Source organism: Manacus candei, unplaced genomic scaffold (genome assembly GCF_025592945.1).
Source record: "Manacus candei isolate 608988 ecotype Guabito, Panama unplaced genomic scaffold, ASM2559294v1 h1tg000099l, whole genome shotgun sequence".
Lineage (NCBI taxonomy): Eukaryota > Metazoa > Chordata > Aves > Passeriformes > Pipridae > Manacus > Manacus candei.
In genome coordinates this window covers 102228-109545 of record NW_026138147.1, presented here as the reverse complement: position 1 = coordinate 109545, position 7318 = coordinate 102228, and positions in this window count along the sequence as shown.

Sequence of the window (7318 nt, the reverse complement as noted above, 5' to 3'; positions counted from 1 at the left end):
GCTGTTGGGTTTTGGCGGTCATACTTACCAGGGTTAGCTATTTTATTGAAACCTCTGTACAAAGTTACAAGGAAAAAGGCTGCGTTTGAATGGGGTAGTGAGCAACAGACAGCATTTGAGGGAGCCAAAAATCTGATACAAGAGTACATGGAATTGCACCCCATTCAGGCAGGACCCATTGAATTACAAGTGTCAGTAGAACAAGATGTTGCCCTATGGAGTTTGTGGCAATTACAAGATGGGCGACGCAGGCCACTTGGATTTTGGTCCCGACGATTTCGGGGGGCAGAGGAAAAATATACTCCTTTCGAAAAGCAGTTAGCTGCTGTGTACTGGGGACTGCTAGACACAGAGGATCGGACAGCAGGACATGAGGTAATAGTTAGGACTCCATCTCCAGTAGTATCCTGGGCTCTAGGACCTACGGCAACTAATAAAATTGGTAGAGCACAAGAGCAGACAATAGTAAAAATGAGGTGGTACATTCAGGAACGAGCAAAAGCTGGAACTCGAAGCTTACACACACTGCATGAGCAAGTAAGCAGTAGTGTCGAGGATACCAGTCTTCAAGAAAAACAGCTCATGCAAAACATACAGCTAGGGAGGTGGGGAGTGCCATATGAAAATTTGTCAGATGAACAGAAACACAATGCCTGGTTCACAGATGGTGGTGGTACCCATCAAGGAAAGTGGACTGCAGTTGCAATCAATCCCGTGACAGGTACACGTCTGGTCACTACAGGGGAGTCAGGTGGTAGCCAACTAGCTGAATTAGTTGCAGTATGGCAGGCTTTGGAGGCAACACCTCCAAACACTATATGTTATGTGTACACTGATTCATGGGCCGTAGCTCAGGGGCTAGTTCATTGGTTACCTATTTGGGAAAAAGCGCAGTGGAAAATTGGAAGCAAAATAGTCTGGGGACGACAGTGGTGGGAGAAAATCTATGCCTTGCTGCAAAGCCGGGATGTATGGGTATATCATGTGGATGCTCACACCACTAACATCACTCCCACACATATTGGTAATCAATTAGCAGACAAACTTACTAAACAAGTAAGGACTGTAAACAGCAGTGAAGAAACAGCATTGGCACTGTGGGCCCATGAAAAAGCGGGGCATGGAGGAAGGGATGCTACTATTTACTGGGGAAAACAGAGAGGAGTACATTTATCTGCTACTATTGTGTCTGACGTGATACAGAAATGCTCAGTTTGTCAGACTATCAAACAGCAGGCATTAAAAGTAATTCCCCTAGGATCCTTGAAAAAGGGAACGAATAGTGCAGAGATATGGCAATTAGACTTTATCGGGCCATTACCTGAGCACCGAAGGCAGAGATATGTCTGTACCGCAGTAGATACATACTCTGGAGTTCTTGTAGCTATTCCCAGCCGGTATGCAAATGCATTCACCACTGTTAGAATGTTAGATACCATTGAGACTTATTATGGGACTCCAGTAGAAATACAGACAGATAATGGGTCACACTTTAAAAACCACCTGGTACAGAAATGGGCAGATGAGCGGCAAGTGCATTGGGTGTGGCACCTACCTTATCACCCTCAGGGGGCTGGACTGATTGAGCGTATGAATGGGTTGCTCAAACAACAACTGAAACGACTGGGAGAAGGAAAATTCACGCGGTGGGTGGATCACATAACAGAGGCAGTACGAGTTTTGAATAACCGAGCACTTACCCCCACCACAACTCCCTTGCTCCTAATGAAAAGAGAAACTCCCACAGTGTGTAAAGTAAATATTAATGCAAAGGTATCTTACCAAGCAGGTGATCAGTATGGTATAGTGGGTGGAGCTACAGTTTTGGAGCTCAGCAACAAAACTTCACACAGTTATGGGCCACAAGAAGTTAAGTGGGAGCGACCTGATTGTCAGCTAACGGCTCCATCAGTACCTCTTGTGAAATTACTTGCTTTGACTCCACGAGCAGTAACTAAAGGGTTAACATTGTTAAATCCAGTACAAGAGGGTTATAAGCCAGTGTTGCTGGGTATTAAAAACACTGCTAACCATACTGTCGTGTTACACCCTGGCCCACTCTGTTCGTTAGTATATGTTGCATCCATACCTCCAACACCCTCTGTGGCAGTTGGGGGTATAGGACACAGAGTGTGGTATACCCCTCCAGGACAGAGTCCTGTAGCAGCTGAAATTATTGCTACTGACCAGTCACATGCTGTTACTGTTGCAGTGCCTGGAAATCCTGAATGGCTCCGAGTGCCGTTAGAACAGCTGCGACGACGGGACTAAATATTAAAGGGGGGGGGGGGGAGGCCCCCTAACTGTTTCTTTTTCTGTTTTTATTGTAGATATCAGCTATGCTTTGCGTCTTTGCTGACTTCTGTTTCGGATGTCAATGTGTGGACCACCTTGGCCAACGTGACGAAGACGGATGTGATATGTGTGTCCATGGCAACTCCCACGAGTCCTTTTCGCACCTGTCTAGTCGGAGTACCTATTGATAACTACCGGTGGGGAACTCTCTATAATGAGACCGTGTTAGCAAACTGCACACATCCAGGAACTCAGCAGCCTCTTTGGTGGTGCCAGGCATCGTGGCGAGCTAAAAGCGGAAAGGACGCTACTTGGTATATTAAGTCTTTAACATACATGCATGATTTTCCTGCTTTACCCATTCAACCACAAGAGCTGGACATTTTAGGGACATTAACTGCAACTCGATGCTTCTACCTAAACTATACGTCAAGTACCAAGGTTAATGAAGGAGGAGTTGACATTTTTCCTAGAGATATTTACAAGAACGCATCAGCTTGGTGCAATGAGACTCTGCAAAAACAATTTATTCCTGGATCTGATGCAATAGGTCTCCCAAATGATCTGTTTCTCATTTGTGGACAAAGAGCATGGAAAGGTATTCCAGGAAAGGCTGTAGGAGGCCCTTGTACCTTTGGACGATTAACCTTTTTTCATCCTCGCAGCGTAACCTTGCCTAAACTAAGAAGACGCAGACGTGGCACACGGCGATTTACTCCGGACTGTAACTCTGATGTAGAGTTTTGGAATAAGGCTGAAAGAATAACTGCTAGTATAATATCTCAGATAGAGACTGCTCATGCTTTGGCTTCTTTAAATAAATTAGGATATTGGCTGGCTAAAGAAGCTAACGCTACTTCTGCTGCTTTGAGTGCATTGCTCACAGATGTAGACTCTGTTAGACATGCAAGTTTACAAAATAGAGCTGCTATTGATTTTTTTGTTGTTAGCCCAGGGACATGGCTGTCAAGATTTTGAGGGCATGTGCTGCATGAATTTAAGTGATCATTCTGAATCTGTTCATGCTAGCATCCAGAAATTAAAAGCCCTTACTCAACAATTACATGTTCATGATGAATGGAACCTCTTTGGTGATTGGAAATGGGGATGGCCCTGGTTACGAAGAGCGTTAATAGGCTTGTCAATAGTTGGATGTATAATAACATGCATATTGTGTATGATTCCCTGTATACTAACATGTGTACGTCGAATGATAAACACCAGGCTAAATGCATTACAATCTCGAGTAGTTCGTTATCACCCTCTTGCTACCATTGATCACGCGGTGGTATGTAAGGGGGATATTTTTGAATTAGATGATCAATGGAGCATAGAGGCGTGAGAACGAAGTCATATTAGGATGTGAAACCAGCTAGAGTATGGTACAATGTAACTTATGGCAGAAGCTAATTGTAAGGTCCATTGTGCTTTTCAACAAGTCAGCTTGTAAGGTCCATTGTGCTTTTTAGCAAGTCAGCCTGATATCCCCTATTATCAGAGCTGAGTTCTTCCTTGGTTTTGCTACATATTGCAAGATAGATACATCTACCCTTGAAACACAATGGTAGAGGTCATACATAGGGGTGAGAAAGATGATGATGGGAGGAAGATTATGTGGGCAGGGGTCGCTCGCCCCTTGCCCTACAAGTAGGGCATGCGCAGACTGTTGCCATTAGGTAATGATCAGGCGGTGTTTGGCTGCCACTCAGGCATCACCTTATACTGCGTACTGGCCCTACGTAGTGTAATGTGGAACTGATAAAAATGGGGTGTCGGAGCTGCTGAGTTGAGCGATACTCATCCTACCACCGAGACTGTGTTGCTCCGCGGGGACGCCCGCTAAGCATGGGTACCGACCAGCTGCTGCAGATCCTGACAGCCCTGGCCTGTCTGTGTGGGTAAGCACAGTTTTTGATAGGAAGCAACTGAGAGAACAAACTTTTAAATATCCTTTTTGTGTTCCTTTAATTCCCCGTTTATGTTTGTAGTATTTTTCCTTTAGTTTCCCTTTTTACTAACCAATACCGTGTTATCCATAATATTGTGTTAAGATCCTTTTTTGGTATCCCTTTTTCACTAGTTAATACTGTATTAAATGCTGTTCGTAGTATTTGTTTTAATGCCACCCGATAAGATAGTTATTTTGTATCCTTTTTTTTTCTTTTTAGTTTTTAATTCCTCTTGCTAAGTTTATTACTATTATTATTATTCTCACTGTAATAAAGATATTTTGTGTGCTTGAGTATTTTTTGGCACTTGTCTTTATTCCGGACATGTATCCGAACGTACTGCTACACAGGGGTGGGGATGATGGGAGGGAGCAGCTGTGTGTGCTCCTTAGTTGTTGGATGGGCTTAAACCACAGCAGTCCTTTTTGGTGCCCAATGTGTGCTCCACCAGCACTCAGGCACAGCCTTCCAAACCATTCCACAGTGCCATGAAAACCCCTCACTCCCAGAGCTCCTACCTCCCACCCAGCTCTTGGGCTGCTCCAGAGTATTTGGTCACAGAAGCTGCTGTGACCAAGGACACCCTCTGCCAGGAGCTGCCCTGCCGAGGCTCCCCGGGCATGTCACGGCCCAGGCCCTTCACCTGGAGAAGAGAAAAATGGGAAGAGCTGCAGGAAAACCACGAAGCTCCAGAGCTGAGAGCTCAAAGGGCTGGGCAGGGTCTTCTCCTGCCCCCACCCCCTTAGAGATGAGCTCCAAAATCCAGGCCCTGGTGTGGGAAACTCCCCTATGGTGCTCCAGAGGAGACTTGGGAGTGGGAAGAGGAGGGTTGGTGTGTGATACTGGGAGCACTGGGGGGAGCCAGAGAGCCATACTGGGAGCACTGGGGGGGAAATGAGAGCGCTGGGGGGGACCAGTGAGCGATACTGGGAGCTCTGGGGCTGCACTGGAATTTTTAGCCCCTGAATCCCATGATCTGATGGCAAACAGGCCATGTGGCTTAAGTTAGGGGGATTCAAGGCTCTGGAACATTAATTTTGGGAGCTGCAAGGCTCAGAAAGACAAATTTGGGGAGCTCTGGGGCTCAGAAAGAATGATTTAGGGGGCTTTGGGGCTGAGAAACTGATTTGAGGGACTTTGGGGCTCTGGAACACTGATTTCAGGAGCTTCTGGGCCTAAAAAGCCCTTATTGAGGGATCTTTTAAGCTCAGAATGAGCAATGTAGGGAGTATTTAGGTTCAGAAACCCCCATTTAGAAACATTTTTTGGTCCAGAACACCAATTTAGGGAGCTTTGGAGCTGAGAAACACTCTTTTGGGAGATTCTGGGCTCAGGAATATCCATTCAAAGAATTTTTGGGCTTCCAAAAAAACTTGTTTAGAGAGGGTCTTGTTCAGGAACCCTGATTTAGGAAGCTTTGGGCCTGGGAAACACACATTTAGGGAGCTTTTAGGGTCAGAGCCAGTGATTTAACGAGCTTTTGCTGTTCAAAGCATTGATTTTGGGAGCATCTGGACCAGAAGGACCAATTCAGGGAGCTTTGGGGCTCCCAAACCCCCTCTATTGGGTTCATGTGGCCAGGTTTTGGTAGCGGGGGGGCTCCAGGGGTGGGTTCTGTGAGCAGCTGCCAGAAGCTTCCCCATGTCCGGCACCGCCAATTCCAGTGGCTCCATCTGTGGTGCAGAAGGAATTAGAGCCAGAGGAGAGCAGAGTGAGAACAGAGGAACAGCTCTGCAGACCCCCAGGGCAGTGCAGAAGGAGGGGCAGGAGGTGCTCCAGGCACCAGGGCTGAGATTCCCCTGCAGCCCAAGGAGGAGCCCACGCCAGAGCAGGGGATGCCCCAAAAGGAGGATGTGGTCCTGTGGGAAGCCTGTGTTGGAGCAGAGTCCCTGCAGGGGCCTGGGGGTCCCTGGAGAGAGGAGCCCACGCTGGAAGAGGTTTTCCTGGAAAGACCTGTGGCCCTGTGGGGTGATGCCAAATTTTGCCCCAAAGAAGGCGCAGAGGAACTGCTCAGAGACAGAGTTTTCAGTCTATAAGCAGGAGGTATTTATTTTTCACGGCCGGGAAGCAGCCAGGTCGCCCTGGGCAAACTGCTTCAACTCGAGAAACACACAATCCGACTTTTATACACCTTTTACTAAGCAATTACATCATATATTATGAATATTCATTACATTGCAACATCTGCTTTTAATATTCATAACAGGTGGAGTTGAGGCGGAGTTATAGGCGTGGTCCTTAATTTTGGGGAGAACTTCGGTGGGAGTTCCGGTCTTTCTTCATCATGAACCTCATGTCCTTTTCATCATCATCCTCCTAAACTTTTGAACCTTTCCTAATTTGGGTAGCTTCCTTATGAATTTGGCAGGGAGTTTTGGTATTTGGCACTAATACCTAATTTCTTGGCTTGTCCCTCTCTTTATCTCTTTGGTTTCCTCTCCATATGCCTTTTTTGTGTGCTAGCATTTTCTGTTCATGTTTATGTTCTTCTGTGTCAGGGTGTCCTGTACCTCAGTGAATTTATTGTCTCCGCTTTCCTAATACTGAATTCTATGTGCTTTGCTAAAGCTTGCATCTATATTTTGTGCTTAACTCTTTATATTGCTTAAATTCGCTTTTCAGGTGTTACCTGGCTTCATTTCCCCCCTTTTCTCAGAACTTACGAATTCCTTCGTCAAGTTCTAATCCTAAAGGGCGCTGATATGCTTTTATCATTGCCCAAATCATTTGGGTTCTCTTGACCATGGACCTCAACTTACACCACAGGCATATGTTCATGAGGGTTAACAAGAACATGCCTATAGCTATAATCAATATGGGGTGTACCAGGTAGTGAAAGACTTGAGTTGCTGTTGGAGAGTACCCTGTGAAAATGTCCCACCAGTGATGTTGACCTACTTGTGCAACTTTCGTCAAGATATTCTTTATACCCTTTGAATTATGCTCGACTTGCCACAACATGCGTTGGGTCGTTTGATTCACTCTTTGAACTAACTTTCTTACTTCAGGATGCACAAGCATTTCTTTGAGAAACTTAGTATCCATGCCTATCTGTAGTTTGGGTACCTCATGAT